This window comes from Anomaloglossus baeobatrachus, chromosome 5, assembly GCF_048569485.1.
Source record: "Anomaloglossus baeobatrachus isolate aAnoBae1 chromosome 5, aAnoBae1.hap1, whole genome shotgun sequence".
Taxonomy (NCBI): domain Eukaryota; kingdom Metazoa; phylum Chordata; class Amphibia; order Anura; family Aromobatidae; genus Anomaloglossus; species Anomaloglossus baeobatrachus.
Window position 1 is genome coordinate 523757298 of NC_134357.1, and position 17786 is coordinate 523775083.

The window sequence follows — 17786 nt, forward strand, 5'->3', positions numbered from 1 at the left end:
CAGTTTAATTAAACACAGCTGGACTCCAATGAAGGAATAGAACCATCTCAAGGAGGATCACAAGCAAATGGACAGCTTGTGACTTAAATATGAGTATCTGAGCAAAGGGTCTGAATACTCATGACCATGCGATATTTCAGTTTTTCTTGTTTAATAAATTTGCAAACATTTCTACATTTGTTTTTTTTTATGGGGTGCATAGTATCGATTAATGAGAAAAAAATGAACTTTTTTGAATTCACCAAATGCTGCAAAGAAACAAAGAGTGAAAAATTTAAAGGGGTCTGAATACTTTACGTGCCCACTCTACATATACTAAAGGCTACTTTACACACTGCGATATCGGTCCCGATATCGCCAGCATGCGTACCCGCCCCCATCTGTTGCGCGACACGGGCAAATAGCTGCCCGTGCCGCACAACATCGCCCAGAGCCGTCACACATACTTACCTGTCCGGCGACGTCGCTGTGACCGGCGAACCGCCTCCTTTCTAAGGGGGCGGTCCGTGCGGCGTCACAGCGACGTCACTGAGGCGTCACTGAACCGCCGCCCAATAGCAGCGGAGGGGCGGAAATGAGCGGGACGTAACATCCCGCCCAGCTCCTTCCTTCTGCATAGTAGCCGGGAGGCAGGTAAGGGGAGCTTCCTCGTTCCTGCGGCGTCACACGCAGCGATGTGTGCTGCCGCAGGAACGAGGAACAACTTCGTTACTGCTGCAGTAACGATTTTTAAGAATGGACCCCCGTGTCACCGATGAGCGATTTTGCACGTTTTTTTTTCAACGATGCAAAATCGCTTATTGGTGTCACACGCAACGGCATCGCTAATGCGGCTGGATGTGCGTCACAAATTCCGTGACCCCAACGACTCCGCATTAGCGATGTCGCAGCGTGTAAAGCCCCCTTAAGTGTGCTATGCGTTTAAACAATATGGGACAGTCTATATGATGATGTCATGTCTTTGGAAGCTTCTGATAGGTTTATTGGCAACATCTGAGTGAATTAGAGACACACCTGTGGATGTATTTTAATGCACACCTGAAACACACTGTTTCTTTGTGTAGCATCATAGTAAAGTTTAAATAAATCAGCCAAGATCTCAGGAATAGAATTCATACAGTTTAATAAAAGTCATACAGTTTAAGGACAATGGTACCAAATACTAATGAAATGTGTGTAAACTTTGCAAGAAGTAATAAAAATGTCTTAGGCTGTGTGCGCACTTTGCTTTTTTTACCTGCTTTTTCAATTGCAGCGTTTTAATGCCAAAATGCATGCGTTCTGCTTTTCAAGCAAAGTCTACGGGAATTTGGGATTTCTTGTGCGCACTATGCTATTCAAAACGCTGCGTTTTTGTGGCAGAAATTTGGGCAAAAACTCTGCTTTTAGGCTATGTGCGCACTTTGCGTCGAGGTACTTTCAGTTCAAAAAGCAAATGGCAAAAACAATTGACATGTTGCTTCTTTAAAAAGCAGAGTTTTTGCCCAAATTTCTGCCACAAAAACGCCGCGTTTTGAACAGCATAGTGCGCAGTCCATTTTATATCGACTCCACCAAAATGGACATTTACTCCACAGCTCTGACTTCTGCGGTCATTTTCAGCATGTTCAAGAATGATGCTTGCTCTCCTATGCATCCAAAAACTATGCATACACCATTCAAAGAAGATCATCCAGCTAACCATTGCTTGCAAGTTCTGTGATCGAGAGCATGTTAAGCGTATCTGGCACAAATCAAATGGGAGAGAGTACGAGTAGGTAGTCCATCTTCACACAGAAACAAATCTTTTATTAGGTGTACATACAGACTAGTAAAAGGAAACCTCTTTGCATTTCTGGTGCTTAGAACACCCTTAGGCTATGTGCGCACTAGAAAAGTGATTTTTCTCAAGAAAATTTCTTGAGAAACTTCTGGGAGTTGAAGATTACCGCACATGCGGTAAAAAAACGCACCAAAACCGCGGGAAAAACGCATGCGGTTTTGCAGCGGTTTTTCCGCAGGTTGGTCCCTGTGGTTTTTTTATGCTGTACCTGCAATAAATAATATAGATAATAGATAGATAATCGATAGACAGACAGATAATGGATAGAGGGAAAGATGGATAGATGAATAGATGAGAAAGACCTATATAAGGTCCCACCTCCCTGCATTTTCTAAGCTGGCACCCTTTAGTGACTTTCATGTGGCACTAAAGGGTGCCTAGCCTTGTATTTAGCCATAAAATAAATAAATAATAAAAAAAAACAAACCACGTGAGCTCCCCCCAATTTTTGTAGCCAGCTAGGGTAAAGCAGACGGCTGCAGCCTGCAAACCACAGCTGGCAGCTTCACCTTGGCTGGTAATCCAAAACAGAGGGCACCCCACGCTGTTATTTTACATTAAATAAATAATTTAAAACAAAAAACATGGGATCCCCCCCAAATTGGATCACCAGCCAAGGTAAAGCTGACAGCTGTGGTCTGGCATTCTCAGACTAGGGAGGTTCACTGTTATTGGACACTCCCCAGCCTAAAAATAGCAGGCCGCAGAAGTGGCGCATCCATTAGACGTGCCAATCCTGGCGCTTTGCCCTGGTGCGTTGGCAAACGAGGTAATATATGGGGTTGATGCCAGATGTGTAATGTCACCTGGCATCAAGCCCTGGGGTTCGTGATGTCACGCGTCTATCAGATACCTGACATCACCAACCCAGTCAGTAAGAAATAAAAAATAGACAACAAAAAAAGTTTTATTTGAAAAAACCCTGCCCAAAACATTCCCTCTTTCACCAATTTATTGAAAAGAACAATCAACTCCACGTCCGGCGTAATCCAATAAGGGGGGAGGGGTCCCACGGCGATCCATACCATAGTCACTGTCCCAGTCAATTAAGAACAGAATGTTCCCCATTGGCTGGGAGAGCAATGCAGTGACCTGAGCTAACATCAATAGCAGGGGATGACGAGCGCTGCTGTCAGGAGGATAGATGAGATCATTACCTGCTGTGATCATCTCCTGTACTGCTGACGTCAGCGCTGTCACTGACTTCTATGCCCGCCTCGTTGTCAGCAGTATCGCGAGAGCCCGTGATGTCACCGCTAGTGACAGTCTCGGGCCGCTCGCGAGACGGGCATAGACAGCAGTGACCGCGGTGACGTCAGGAGGCAGGAGATCATCACAGCAGGTAATGATCTCATCTCACCTCCTGACATCCCCGCGGCTGCACGCACTGCTGTGTGTCAGTGTCTGCCAGCACTGCAGCGTGACAAGCTGCTGACACTGCGGGCAGACACTGACACTGCAGTGCAGGCAGTGGCGAGGCCGGAGCGGGACTCAGACTGCACGGGCACCTGGAGGTCACACAGAAGTGCTTCTGTGCGGCATCCAGGGAGTGTCACGTGTGTGTTTACTCTGCTCCGCTTCCTTTTCCTGGCGTAATGACATCACTTCCTGCAAAACCGCAGGCAGCGATGAGCATTACCGCAGGTAAATCGCGGCTATACCGGGGGTATACCGCACATCATTTGCTACCTGCGGTATACCCCCGGTATTTCGCGATTACATTACAGTGAATGGAGTGAAATACTGGGTGTATACCGCAGGTACCTGCGGAAAAGAAGTGACATGCACATTTTCTCAAGAAATTTTCTCAAGAAAATATTCAGAAAGAATTTTCTTGAGAAAAAAACGCAGTGTGAGCACAGCTATTTTTTTTCCCCATAGGTTTTGCTGGGAAATGTCTGCAGAAAGATTTCAAACATTTCTCAAGAAATTTCCGCAGCAAAACCGCGGGTAAATCCGCGGGTAAAAACGGCTAGTGCGCCCAGGGCCTAAGGCCCTGTGCGCACTTACCGTTTTTTCCTGTGGATTTGCGGCATGTTTCACTGCAAAAAATGTTCATAACATCTCTGCAGTGATTCACCAGCAAAACCTATGGGAAAAAAAAATGCTGTGCACACTATGCGGAATTTGACAGCTGCATGTTTTGCTGCGGGATTCCCGCAGCAAAAACAATTGTATGTCACTTCTTTTCCGCAGGTCCCTGCGGGTTTTCACTCTATTGACTGCAATGTTATCGTGAAATCCCACAGGGAAGTGATGTCATTACAGGAAGAGGAAGCGGAGCAGAGACACACACAGATCACACTCACACACAGACACACACACACACACACATCACTCACACACAGGCATGTAGACTACACATACAAATCAAACGGAAATATAGGGAAAAAACCATGTGGGCTCCGCCGTATTTTTACCTTCCAGCCGAGGTAAGCACACAGCGGCGGCCCGGTATTCTCAGGCTGGGGAGGACGGGGGGCAGGGTTAATGTCCCCCCTCCTTCCGCAGCCGAGAATATCAGCCGCAGCTGCCCCGGGACTGTCGCATGCATTATGCGACAGTCCCGGAGTGTCCCCGGCTCTTCCAGATGCCGTCATGCGATGGCTATCCTATGTAACGTTGCGCCCTGCAACGTGGGGGTTCCACTCGCTTGCAGCGGTGTGAGGTAGCTTCAGCAATACACATACACAGTCTCTCATAGAAATTCCGGCAGTTTATTTAAAAACACTCAGCATAAACTGCCCTCAAACATAAACAATAAGTCCATACTGGAAGTTTTAGCAACTTCCCCTCTCTCTGGCTCCTACCAGCGTACAACTCTAGCCAAGGTTCCTTCCAGCAGCCAGGGCCCTCTGCAGACCCCTGTCTGTCTCTCCTCCTGGAGAGATTCGGCCCTACAGCCCTGGCCTGGCTTGGCTGCACTCACCTCAGACTCAATATCAGAGCCTTGTGTTCAGCCTCCACACAGGCTGATACACCCAGAGCTCCTGGCTCTGCTCTCACTTGTTTCCAGTCCACACACTGGACATCTGGAGCTAGTCTCTATCTAGACTGCCCTAGACACACTCCACCTAGGTTCAGAGACAGGATTGCTTTAACCCCTGGAGCCACACCCACAGGTGGTAAGAAGTGTGTAATCAGCATCACACACCCTTCCATGGCTCTGCATGGAATGTAATCCTGTGAAACCACAGGTCCCAGCCAACTTCACATTGCAGAGCACCCATGCTTCTGCAAAACATACCGGCCCCTTGTAACACAGCCGGCTGATACATCACACCAGGTAATAACGATTTAATGGCAGCGCATCGCTGCCACTAAGTTTAGGCTTGATCATGGCAGCGTCTATGAGACAGCTGACATGATCAACCCGTAAGTAAAGTGAATAAACACACACACCGAAAAATCCTTTATTTTAAATAAAACACAAAAAAAGCCTCCTCTTTCACCAGTTTATTAACCCCCCCAACACACTGCTCCGGCGTAATCCACAGCTCTGGCGTAATCCACGTCTTGAGCTGCTTGCATCCAGAAGCGAGTGACACGCTGCTGAATGCAGCCTCGCAGCGAGACAGCAGAGCTAACCACAGGGCATTTCCCACGGCCGGTAATGTGAACTCACTACCGCCGGGAGAAATGCAGCGTGTGCTCACAGGGACTCTATCTATCTATCCCTCTGTCTATCTATCTATTCTTCTGTCTATTTATCTATCTACTCTCTATCTCAGAAGGAAATTACCTTTTTTTTTTCTTTTTTCAATGTGCTTTATTGCATGGAATGCATTAAAGCACATGTACTAACCCGCACACGGCAATACCGCGCACAATACCGCGGTAAAAACGGGACAAACCGCATGCAGTTTTTGGGTGCGGTTTGCCGCGGTTTTTTACCACGGGTGCGGTAATCTTTCAGTGCCTGCGGAATTTTCTTGAGAAAATTCCGTTTTCCAGTGCGCACAGGGCTTAAATCAGGATTCAAAAAGGTGTTTTTGAACCAGTTTCCACCCAGTTTCTTGTCGTGTAAGGGCACCTTCAGGCATCACTTATTCCGTATGAACGATAGACATCTTTTTTTTTTACAGATATCACTCGTACCTGTATTTGTCAATTGACACTGACTAAATTATGAAACCTTGATCAAAAATACTTATGAAACTTGTAACTTTTGTTTTGTGAATAATCAATGATGTCTGAGTGAGCTCTCATTCTCTGCAGTGTGACCACTATATTCCTAGAGGAATGAAATAGGTGAATGAATCTGCTTTCTGATGAGCAAAGAATGTTTTGCCTTCACTTGTATATCCATAGTTTAATGCAAGAGAAGAGAATAAGCCAATACTGGTATCTTTCTAGAAACTATCATGGAGTGGCGAAATGTATATATAGCGCCCAGGGAAGGGGGTACTCGGTCCCGAGCAGAATATACCGTTAGGGATGTCATTTTGGTGGCCATTGCCCGGCCCTGGGTCCCTTTTTGTAATGGAGGGATGTATTTACAGGGGAGATAAGAGTTAATGTTCATGTGACGCCACCTGCGGGTTGCGGTTAAGGATGGAGAACCGCCGCTGCTAAATGTGGGTACTCTCAAAGCTGGTGGTGATTGCAGCAATGGTGTTAGGCCCTCCGCAGGTAGGGCCGTGCCTGGGAGATTATAAGGGGGGGCAATAACGGAGACCACACCAGGTTGTCTTTAACAGTCTACTCACTCAGGCCCTTGTATTACTGGTTCAGGTCCCTTGGAGTATAAGTGCCAATGTAGTGACCCAGGTTGCTCTGTCCCCGGCACTCTCTGTTGGTTGGGTCCCCGTAGCGTGGAGCGTTTGGGGCCCCCTTTTGAGGTACAATCTCCTTCTCTGTACGGTGGGAAGTGCGGACCCTGTGGGGAGGTAAGTGCCTGAACCCCAATCCTAGTTTACTGCTGATGCCCCCGGATTATTTGGTTTGGTGAAGTCCGTGAAGGTGTTCTCACCGGGCAGGTATTTATCAAGCCATGTAGAACTGGCGACTGATCTAGGGCCCTGTGCCCCGTGCATGCTCTGGTCCCAGCAGCATCTCCGGTACCCAACCTGGCTACCTCTCTTTTGTGCCCCCGGGTCACCGCTGCACGAACCCAGCTCAGGCACGTCCGCACACCTCTTCTGCGTGCTACCCTCTCTAGACCCTCTACTGACTGCTGACCCCTCCCACCAGGCTGGCTAATCCCAGGGACTCATTCCTTTCCATCGCGACCATCTTCTTACATGGTTAACCCCCTATGCCCGGTGTGGAGTGGAGAACTAGGATTTTGGTTGTGCTTTGGTGGTATCGGCACTAATACTCCAGGTCCCAGGGGATAGGTCCTGCATCCCCTAGAGGATGCAGTTCCCTATAGTGCCCTGAGTGTCTCAGGGGCGCTACATATATACAATCAAATTTATGGAGTATAAAAAAGATGTTTGCATGTCATGATACCAGTATGTAGAATAAGCAACATAGTACTCACATGTCACTCATCTGTGCCGCTACCATTTCACCGCAGCCTGCTGCAGCTGGTCATTGGCAGAAAATTGGCTACAGCAGTCCTGTGAATAACAGGAGACCAGATGTGGACTCAACAGTGGGTGCAAAGGAGGGGATCTGTGTAGGCAAGTGTTTTGGTTCTGGTAGGCAAGTGTTTTGGTTTTTTTTTAATCATTTAATGTAGGGTAAAACCTCTGTCCAAGACCTGTAGTGGTTTAATCCCTTCCTGACCAATGACGTATATTTACATCATAGGCAGGGTCTCTGCCTTTGATGCGGGCTGACATCGCTGAGTCGGCATCTTTCCCTGCACATAATGGCTGATTTAGCCATAAAACGACTAACAGCCACTGGTGGATCTGAGACCCATGCGCGGCTGTGAACATTTAAATGCTGCTGTCAATCAATGACAGTAGTATATGACAGGCGCTGACAGGAAGTGCATCATTGACCCATCATTGATCTTCAGTAGCATTTTGCTGGCATGGACGTATGAGAGTAATAGTCTGATAGTTTCCACAGTCGTTAGCATCTCCCTTCTTCGGAATGAATCATGAATCTTTAACTAGGAGGTTCAGGACGAGCAGAAGAGAAAACATCATGGGCGCAGCTCATTCTAAGTCTTTTGCTTCATGATTCTTGAACCAGGAGGCTCAGGATGAGCAGAGGAGGAAACATCGCGGGCGCAGCTCACCATGAGCCTCCTGCTTCATGAACTAGGAGGCTCTGGATGAGCAGAGGAGGAAACATTGTGGGCACAGAGATCTGCTCATCCCTCTCCCCCCCAACCCCTCATCTGGAGGTCTTACCCCCAGACCCCGCTTCTATGATAAACAACTCCATGAACACGTGGACTTAAAAAAAAAAGGATGTTTATTCTAAACCGGGCTGCACTTTGGACACGCCCCCCCCCCCATCACGTGACAAATTACCTAGGAGGAGTCTGTACTTTCTAGCATCTACCTTTATTTTTAGTATACGATCTAGACCAGACCTGGGCAAGGGGCGGCCCGTGGGCCACAACCGGCCGGCTACTCTCTGTGACCGGCCCGCCTGGCTCAGGGCGTCCTTGCTGGCCGATCAGGGATGAGGGCAATCTGACCTGTTGTCTGGAGCTCCAGGCTCCGGGAGGCCCGTGGTCAGATTGCCCTCATCACACGCTGCTAGCCGGGCAGGGAACAGAGGACAGATCCTGCAGAGCCACACAGTGTAGGCAGCGGAACGCAGGAATCTGTCCTCTTTTCCCTGCCCGGCACCTTTCTCTGTGACACACACGTGCGCCCTGATGTCATCAGTACGGCGCGCGTGTGTCATTTCAAAAGTTCCCGCCCGGCAGGAGAAGAAGCTGCAGCAGCCGGGGCCGGTACGGAGAGAAGCAGCGGCGGGGGCCCGTACAAGAGAAGAAGCAGATGAGCGGGGACCTGTATGGAGGTGCCTGAGGAGGGAGAGGTGAGTGGTGATTAGTAACCTGAGGGGACAATGGGGGGAGGGAGGGGGGGTAACTGGTGACTAGTATTTGGAGTGTTGTGATGTAGTATATGGGAATGTAGTTTTACAGGTGTAGTATGTAGGGGTCTAGTGATGTATATGGGAATGTAGTGATGTATATTACAGGTGTACTATATAGGAATGTAGTGATGTATGTTACAGGTGCAGTATATATGAGTGTAGTGATGTATATTACAGGTGCAGTATATATGAGTGTAGTGATGTATATTACAGGTGCAGTATATAGGAGTGTAGTGATGTAGTATATGGGGATTGTTTGTGTATATATCTATATAGTGTGTGTGTGTGTGTGTATACGTATGTATATATATTATATAAAATATACGTACACAGTATATATATGTGTGTATGTATGTGTGTATATAATGTGTGTGTGTGTGTGTGTGTGTGTGTGTGTGTGTGTGTGTGTGTATTTATACTATATGCAGCTTTGTCAAGGGGAGACCAGATACAATTTCTTGCACAGGGGCCCCAAGCTGTCAGTGTCCGCCCCTGCTGCTGAGAGCAGACACTTGATTGTGGTGCTCCTGGCATTGGCTCCGTGGAGCTCAAACATAACTAGAGCGGGTCTGGTACCTAGAATCAGCGCAGAGAACAGAGAAAAGCCCGTAACTGCGAATGGTACTGGAGTTACATCGGGTACCACGCTCTCCCCCCCCCCGACCCCTGCAGCGGCGTGCCGCCATTACAGGGCCTGATTGCGTTTCTCCTGTACATGTTTGCATACATGTGACAGGTACCGGAGAAAACAACACGAGTCTGTGAAATAAAAAGATTTTCCATATTTACCTGCTTTCTTCGGCTCTGCTGCCTCCCGCTCATGACCCCCGCTCACAGGACCTGGAAGCCGGAGCATCGCGGTGACAGCGCCGGGCACAGCACCGTTGAGGACATCACCGCAGGGACAGGTGAGTATTCTGCAAGCACAGTGACATCCAGGAGGTCATCGGAGTTTCCAATGAACTCTGATGACCCCCTTTGCGACACCCACCCTACAGCTTCACGGGTTCATCAGAGTTCATTGGGAACTGTGACGAGTCCCCGAGGTGCTCCGGCTTCCAGGTTCTACACACACACACACACACACACACACACACACACACACACACAATGCGGTCCCCAGTGCTGTCCCTGCTTACATCTGCTCACTGCAGTGAATATTCAGTGAGTATAATTACCGGCGATAAGGAGCGGGAGGCAGTAGAGCCAGAGACAGCAGCGCTGGAGAGAGGTAAATATAGAGAATATTTTTATTAAAAAGACCCGTGTTTTCTCCGGTACGTGTCACACTGATCACATCAGCGTGCGATCCGCGTGACACCTGTGCTGCCGGAGAAAAAACAGACATGTCTGCGTGTGTGCGTGCAGGGCCACAAGGGGTCACACGGTCCGTAACTTACTGTTTGTTTGTTTGAAGGGATAGTATATATATTATATACAGTATTGGGTAAAACTGAGTTAATTATATTAGTCCGGCCCTCTAAAACCATCCCAATTTCTCATGCGGCCACATGGGAAAATGAATTGCCCACCCCTGATCTAGACGCATGCAGCTCTAGAAGTGAAGGCACGACCTGGAAGCAGCGGCCCGCCATGACACGGAGCTTCGGTGAGTACACCACTTGCGTTCCTGTCCCCCCATGCCTTCCACCAATATTTTTAATCCCCGTGTTCTGGTTACATTAGACTTATATGGGTATCAGATTCCGGACGGGAACCGAATTTTAAAATAAAAATTAGCAGGGACCCGCCAGTCCCTGTTATCTCCGAGTCCATCCATCCCTAGTCCTAAAACCTTGTATTGCATCCATGGAAATTGCCAGGCCTCGGTCACAGCAGAGCTACTCTTTGTGTGAAGTATTGAAGAAACATTTGGTTTTTCCATTCCATCAAACAAGCAACAACTGATCGAGACAGATGGCAGTATTATATATATATATACACATTTTAACATATTTCATCTGCCCGCTCAATATGTCTATGGGGTTATTTGCATAGTTTAGCAGAAACCTAGGGGACATAGAGATGCAAAATGCTTTTGTAGCTACTATGGAATAAAATACCCTCTTCATTCCCCCATAGAGGGGTGGTGGCACTGCCTAGGCTTAAGGCCCCTTTACACACTGCAACATCGCTAGCGATATCGCTGTAACGTCACCGGTTTTCTGACGTAATAGCGACCTCCCCAGCGACATTGCAGTGTGACACACATCAGCGACCTGGCCCCCGCTGTGAGGTCGCTGAGCGCTACAAGTCGTTCAGGACCATTCTTTGGTCCTTTTTTCCCAATGCGCAGCATGTATCGGTGTGTTTGACACCGTTACAACGACATCGTTAGCGACCCAGCCCATAGACGTGCTAGCGTTCCCTTTCCAGCGAGGTCGTTCTGCAGGTCCGTATCGCTGCTGCGTCGTTGGCCAGATCTGCCTGTTTGACAGCTCACCAGAGACTGTTAGAGACATTCCGGTGATCCCGGCCAGGTCCAGATCACTGGTGGGATCGCTAGAAAATCTCAGTAAAGGGGCCTTTAGAGACCCCAGGCAGTGGGACACCTTATTTTTGCATGTCTGATTATAAAATTTGCATCATCCACCAGAGAAGGAAAAAAAGTAAACAGGGGTCCAATAAACCACTCTAGAAACAATGACAGAGCTCACCCACTGGGGAGACAAGTCTCCAACACTATCTGTGCACATATGTGCTAAGCTTCCATTGTCTGCCATTCCCCCCTAATCAAAAAACCAAGCCATTGTTTCATAAGAACCATTGATCCTATCCTATAGGTAAACGTTAGCAATGTGTATGTATAACAAAATTGCTGCTTCCCCCCCTACAGAACAATGGACACAAGGTGTTATTCTAAAATCTACTACAATGGGCTCCTATATGAGACAAAATGTCATCAGGCCTCAAAAACAAATTTACAGCAACAAGAATATATATTTATTTATATGAAAATGAAGCAAAGACACATCCTAAGGCCCCCTTCACACGTCCGTGAAAAACACGCACGTGTGTTACGGGCCGTTTTTCGGGTCCGTGTCCCGTTTTTGTGTCCGTTTTTATGGTCCGTGTGGCATCTGTGTGAATTGCGTATGCTAGCCGTGTTTGTGTGTAGAACGTCCGTGTGTGCGTGTGGAATTAACGTGTATGTGTACGTGTAATGTCCGTGTGGAATGTCCGTGTGTGTGATGCACAATGTCGTTTATAAATGTCGGCTGACAGCAGACAGAGTTGCGCGATGAGAATGAACTCGGGTGAACCTCACCCGACTTCATCCTCATACCGCGGCTCTGTCTGTGTCGAGTACTGATTAGCGGTCACCTGTGAAGGATTCACCGGTGACCGCTAATCCCCCGAGTGACTGAAGTTTCCCCCCTCTCTCATACTCACCGTTCCTCGATCCCCGGCGCTGCACGGCATTCACACTGCTGCGGCGGCTTTTACTATTTTGAAAAAGCTGGCCGCTCATTAAACAATCTCCTATTCCCTGCTTTCCCCGCCGCGCCTATGATTGGTTGCAGTGAGACACGCCCCCACACTGAGTGACAGGTGCCTCACTGCACCCAATCACAGCAGCCGGTGGGCGTGTCTATACTGTGCAGTAAAATAAATAATTAAAAAAAAACGGCGTGCGGTCCCCCCCCAATTTTAATGCCAGCCAGATAAAGCCATACGGCTGAAGGCTGGTATTCTCAGGATGGGGAGCTCCACGTTATGGGGAGCCCCCCATTCTAACAATATCAGTCAGCAGCCGCCCAGAATTGCCGCATACATTAGATGCGACAGTTCTGGGACTGTACCCGGCTCTTCCCGATTTGCCCTAGTGCTTTGGCAAATCGGGGTAATAAGGAGTTATTGGCAGCCATAGCTGCCACTAAATCCTAGATTAATCATGTCAGGCGTCTCCCCGAGATTCCTTTCATGATTAATCTGTAAATTACAGTAAATAAACACACACACCATAAAAAATCCTTTATTAGAAATAAAAAACACACACATATACCCTGGTTCAACAATTTAATCAGCCCGAAAAAGCCCTCCATGTCCGGCGTCATCCAGGATGGTCCAGCGTCGCATCCAGCTCTGCTGCATGGAGGTGACAGGAGCTGCAGAAGACACCGCCGCTCCCGACAGCTCCACGCGGCAAATGAAGACAGCCGCGCGATCAGCTGAGCTGTCACTGAGGTTACCCGCTGTTACTGGATCCAGTGACAGCGGGTAACCTCAGTGACAGCTCAGCTGATCGCGCTTCTCACCTCAGTTGCTGCGTGGAGGTGACCGGAGCGGCGGTGTCTTGTGCAGCTCCTGTCACCTCCATGCAGCAGAGCTGGATGCGACGCTGGACCATCCTGGATGACGCCGGACATGGAGGGCTTTTTCGGGCTGATTAAATTGTTGAACCAGGGTATATGTGTGTGTTTTTTATTTCTAATAAAGGATTGTTCGGGTGTGTGTGTTTATTTACTGTAATTTACAGATTAATCATGAAAGGAATCTTGGGGAGACGCCTGACATGATTAATCTAGGATTTAGTGGCAGCTATGGGCTGCCATTAACTCCTTATTACCCCAATTTGCCAAAGCACCAGGGCAAATCGGGAAGAGCCGGGTACAGCCCCAGAACTGTCGCATATAATGTATGCGGCAATTCTGGGCGGCTGCTGACTGATATTGTTAGGCTGGGGGGCTCCCCATAACGTGGAGCTCCCCATCCTGAGAATACCAGCCTTCAGCCGTATGGCTTTATCTGGCTGGCATTAAAATTGGGGGGGACCGCACGCCGTTTTTTTTTAATTATTTATTTATTTTACTGCACAGTATAGACACGCCCACCGGCTGCTGTGATTGGGTGCAGTGAGGCACCTGTCACTCAGTGTGGGGGCGTGTCTCACTGCAACCAATCATAGGTGCCGGTGGGCGGGGAAAGCAGGGAATAGGAGATTGTTTAATGAGCGGCCGGCTTTTTCAAAATAGTAAAAGCCGCCGCAGCAGTGTGAATGCCGTGCAGAGCCGGGCCGGTGATCGGGGAACGGTAAGTATGAGAGAGGGGGGGAAACTGACCGACAGACTGTGAGAGAGGGACAGACAGACAGAGAGACCGACCGGCGGACTCAGGGAGATTGACCGACATACACAGAAATAGAAAGAATGGCCGACATCACTAGAAATAAAAACACCAAACGGACACGGACTATAGGTAGATGCATACGTGTTTACTAACGTGTGTGCACATACCCATAGACTTTCATTGTGTCCACGTGTGCGTGCTCCGTGCAGATAACGGACATGCATCCGTGCAAAACGCAAACACATACGGATCACGGACACGCACACACGGACATAATGAAATAACGCACGTGTGACCACAATCATAGATTAACATTGGTGCACGTTTGGCCGTGTCTCCGGTATATACGGAAACGGAACAAACACGCATGTGTATCACGGACGTGTGAAGGGGGCCTAAAGCAAAGGATATATACATCTGGAGAAAGAACCAGGGGATGAAAATACAGTACAGACCAAATATTTGGACACGCCTTCTCATTCAAAGAGTTTTCTTTATTTTCATGACTGAAAATTGTAGATTCACATTGAAGGCATAAAAACTATGAATTAACACATGTGGAGTGAAATACTTAAAACAGTGTGAAACAACTGAAAATATGTCTTATATTCTAGGTTCTTCAAAGTAGCCATCTTTTGCTTTGATTAATGCTTTGCACACTCTTGGCATTCTCTTGATGAGCTTCAAGAGGTAGTGTGTGTGTGTGTGGAATGGCACAATAGGGGACCAGGGTGGGACATTGAACAAGTTGTGGAAGGAATTGTCTGAGCTTGCATTATTTCCTATGGGAAATCTTGCTTTGCCAGACAAGTAACTTGGTTTACAAGCACACTCCCAGAACAGATTATTCTTGTAAACCACGGTTCTACTGTACTAACATACAGTGCCCAAATAATACCAAACTATACCAATACTCAGTGCCTGCATAATGCAAACCAAATAATACCAATGCACAGTGCCCAAATAATACTGATATAGTGTCCATAGATTACCAACAATACAAATACCATAGAATGCCCAAATAATACAGATTTAGTGTCCATATATTACCAACAATACAGATACCATAGAATGCCCAAATAATACCAATGCACAGTGCCCAAATAATACTGATATAGTGTCCATATATTACCAACAATACAGATACCATAGAGTGCCCAAATAATACCAATGCACAGTGCCCAAATAATACTGATATAGTGTCCATATATTACCAATACAGATACCATAGAATGCCCAAATAATACCAATCCACAGTGCCCAAATAATAGTGATATAGTGTCCATATATTACCAACAATACAAATACCATAGAATGCCCAAATAATACCAATGCATAGTGCCCAAATAATACTGATACAGTGTCCATATATTACCAACAATACAGATACCATAGAATGCCCAAATAATACCAATGCATAGTGCCCAAATAATACTGATACAGTGTCCATATATTACCAACAATACAGATACCATAGAATGCCCAAATAATACCAATGCGCAGTGCCCAAATAATACTGATATAGTGTCCATATATCACCAACAATACAGATACCATAAAATGCCCAAATAATACCAATGCATAGTGCCCAAATAATACTGATATAGTGTCCATATATCACCAACAATACAGATACCATAGAATGCCCAAATAATACCAACATACAGTGCCCAAATAATACTGATAGTGTCCATATATCACCAACAATACAGATACCATAGAATGCCCAAATAATACCAACATACAGTGCCCAAATAATACTGATATAGTGTCCATATATTACCAACAACAAATACCTTAGAATGCCCAAATACCAACATACAGTGCCCAAATATTGCAAATCACATAAGACGTAGTGCTCAAATAATACCAACCATAAAATACTAATATACAACACCCAAATAATACCGACATACAGTGCCCAAGTAAATCAGTAGGAGCAATAGTGAAATACGTGAAAAAAGGAGTGTTCTCACCCATTTGATGGTGCGAAAAGCAATACAAGAAGCACGGCAAAGACATGGAGTCATCACTACACACATACAAAGCCATGCACAACCTGTCTCCTCCTTACATCTGTGACCTATTCTCCCGGTACCTACATGCACGCAACCTCAGATCCTCACGATCTCCTTCTCTACTCCTCTCTTATCTCCTCTTCCCACAATCACGTACAAGATTTCTCCTGTGCCTCCCCCATACTCTAGAATGCTCTACCTCAGCACATCAGACTCTCCCCTACCGTGGAAAGCTTCAAGAGGAACCTCAAGACCCATCTCTTCCAACAAGCCTACAACCTACAATAGCCCTCAGTCCAGTAGACCACTGTGCAACCAGCTCTGTCCTCACCTCCTGTACCATCACCCATTCCCTGTAGACTGTGAGCCCTCGCGGGCAGGGTCCTCTCTTCTCCTATATGTCTGTTTTGTACTGTTAATGATTGTTGTACGTATACCCTCTTTCACTTGTAAAGCGCCATGGAATAAATGGCGCTATAATAATAATAATATCCAGTACGGACCCCACACACCCCAGGAGAGGGGGGTCCTCGAAGCCCCTGGACTCATCGCATGTCACATACTGACACTTTCCTTTTCTCCACCACTTCCCCATTTCAGTTTTCTGTCATGAAGCGCGGCTCACACCAGTCACAGGTCATGCCACTACACACTGACATATTACAGCGGCGAGGCGGCACTGTAAGCCCAGACCGACCATACAACTGGAGCCAAAGGCCAAAACTTGTCACTTAATCATTAGAGGAGCAAAAGAAAAAATGGGAATGGAGGGGTTAATGCACCCAGTAATGGGGAATCTCCACATACCTCCACCTGCAGAGCCGCACACTAGAGATATGGGAACGCTAAATCCCAGTGGGCTAAGCTAAGGGACCTCTGCTGACGTCATGCCCATGTGACCAGATAGGAGGTGTGGGGGGGGGAGGCGGAGCCTACATGATTATAGTGGACGAGAGGAAACATCGCCACGCCCACCAACCAAGCCGGTCACGCCCACTAACCTGGAAGGAGCCTGTACATTCTAGGCTCAACCCTGTGCTTACAGGACCTGTGATGATGTCACATGGAGGGGAGGAGTCAGAGGGTCACATGATCAGCTCCTCAGTGTATGCAGGACTCTGCTGTGCTGGGTGTCATGGTGCTGGATGAGGGGAAGGTTATGTGTGGGGTCAGGAGGGGTTTACAGTGTGGATGTAGCAGAGCCGTGTGTGTACGAGGTGTACAGAGCAGAGCCGTGTGTGTACGACATGTACGGAGCAGAGCCGTGTGTGTATGACGTGTACGGAGCAAAATCATGTGTACGACATGTATGAAGCAGAGCTGCGTGTGTATGACATGTACAGAGCAGAGCCGTGTGTGTACGACATGTACGGAACAAAGCCGTGTGTGTATGAGGTGTACGGAGCAGAGCCGTGTGTGTACGACATGTACGGAACAAAGCCGTGTGTGTATGAGGTGTACAGAGCAGAGTCGCGTGTGTACGACATATACGGAGCAGAGCCGCGTGTGTACGACGTGTGCCGAGCAGAGCCGTGTGTACGAAGCAGAGCCGCGTGTGTACAATGTTTACGGAGCAGAACCGCGTGTGTACGACATGTACGAAGCAGAGCCGCGTGTGTATGAGTTGTACGGAGCAGAGCTGCGTGTGTATGAAGTGTACGGAGCAGAGCCCTATGTGTATGAGGTGTACAGAGCAGAGCCGTGTGTGTACGGAGCAGAGCCGCGTGTGTATGAGGTGTACGGAGTGGAGCCGTGTGTGTACAACGTGTAAAGAGCTGAGCCGCGTGTGTACGATGTGTACAGAGCTGAGCTGCGTGTATATGGTGCAGAGCCGTGTGTTTACGACGTGTACAGAGCAGAGCTAT

At 47.7% G+C, this 17786-nt stretch overlaps 1 protein-coding gene across 1 annotated transcript in view; it reads right to left on the reverse strand.

Annotated features, from left to right (window-relative positions):
• LOC142312884 (uncharacterized) overlaps positions 1-16806 on the reverse strand; it is a 361786-nt gene extending 344980 nt beyond the window's left edge. Inside the window, exon 1 of the mRNA XM_075351868.1 lies at positions 16729-16806. The gene's annotated coding sequence lies outside the window, so the exon portion shown is untranslated. The remainder of the gene's footprint in view (positions 1-16728) is intronic.
• Between the last annotated feature and the right edge of the window lie 980 nt (positions 16807-17786).